We start from the raw sequence: 1,358 nt of genomic DNA on the forward strand, positions 1-1,358 counted from the left end.
ATAGTAGAATAATATGCAGCCATGAAAAACTGTGTCCATGAAAATATTTTATGACATGTCAAAGTGTTATACTTATGTTAGGCTTGAGAATAAATTAATATATAAAATGATTTGTAATATACAAACAATGCACATTCTGAAGGAATTATGTCTAAAGGTGGAAGCATTTTTCTCATTTTATTTTTTACTCATTTTCAGAGTTGGAGTCTTTTGATTGTAGGTGACAAAATCAATCTCCAATGTGCTTAAACAACAACCAAAAAATGGGGATGCATGGGATTTATTGGTTCCTGTAAATGAAAACCTCAGGTCTGAGGTCTGGCTTCAGTCAAGGAGAGATACTGTAGCCCAGATGATGTCAAGGGCTGGTTTTGTCCTGTCTTCATTCTGTGTCCAAGGATGTCTCAGCATGCTGCTTCTAGGCACTCAGCATCCCAGATCACACATCCATCCAAACAAAGAGAGGCTCTCTTTTGGCAGCTTCCTCTCTTGATAGAGGAAGGGTTATCATTCACATGGGCACCAGCATGTATCTCCTCACATAATAGTGGCTCTTACTGGGTTATTTGCCAATTCTCAAATCATGTGCGAGGCCAATAGAATGAGGGGTATTATTTGTCTTAAGCCAACTGAGATCTACCTCTGGTGCTTCAGAAAGAGTGGGGTCAATCGAGCTTAAATCACAGGACTAAAAACAGAAGGGAGGTTAGTTATCCTAAAGCAAAATCTGGGTCCTCTTCTAAGACTGGGGACAGATCCAGGACAGCAGTTCTGTCCACTACTGAGTACTTTCAAATTTTCTTTAATGAGCAAATATTAAAGTTATGATCAGAAAATATGATAAGTAAGAAGAAACTTGAGGAAGGAGAATGGAAAGCTTTCCTGTTTCTTTAGAAATATTGAACCCAGTAAGTGCTTGGAAGAAAAATGGAAATGATTCAAGTTTGTAAAAGTTCTGAAATGAATTAGAATTGATTTCACTGACAATGTAGGAGACAGTGCTCTACAGTTAGTGTGTCTTTGGGCTCTTTGAGTATTTCAGTTCTTTCACTTAATAGTTGCTTCATTTGGGGCAAATTGCATCATCTCCACGTGGCTCCACTTCCTCATCTGTAAAAGAGATATAATATTACCTTCCCCACAGGGTGATTGTGAGGATTTAGAAAAATAGATGTGTGCTGAAGCAATAGTAAGCCTTTAAAAATCTTAACTATTATGATTTCTTAATACATAATTAAAAAATTATTATGCAGACTTTTAAAAATGCATACTATTTAAATGGCCTATATGTGCTGTAGAAGAGAGGAAGGATTAATATACCTTCTATAATACATTTTTCTCAGTCTTAACTAATTTTC

Source organism: Camelus ferus, chromosome 14, assembly GCF_009834535.1.
Source record: "Camelus ferus isolate YT-003-E chromosome 14, BCGSAC_Cfer_1.0, whole genome shotgun sequence".
NCBI lineage: Eukaryota > Metazoa > Chordata > Mammalia > Artiodactyla > Camelidae > Camelus > Camelus ferus.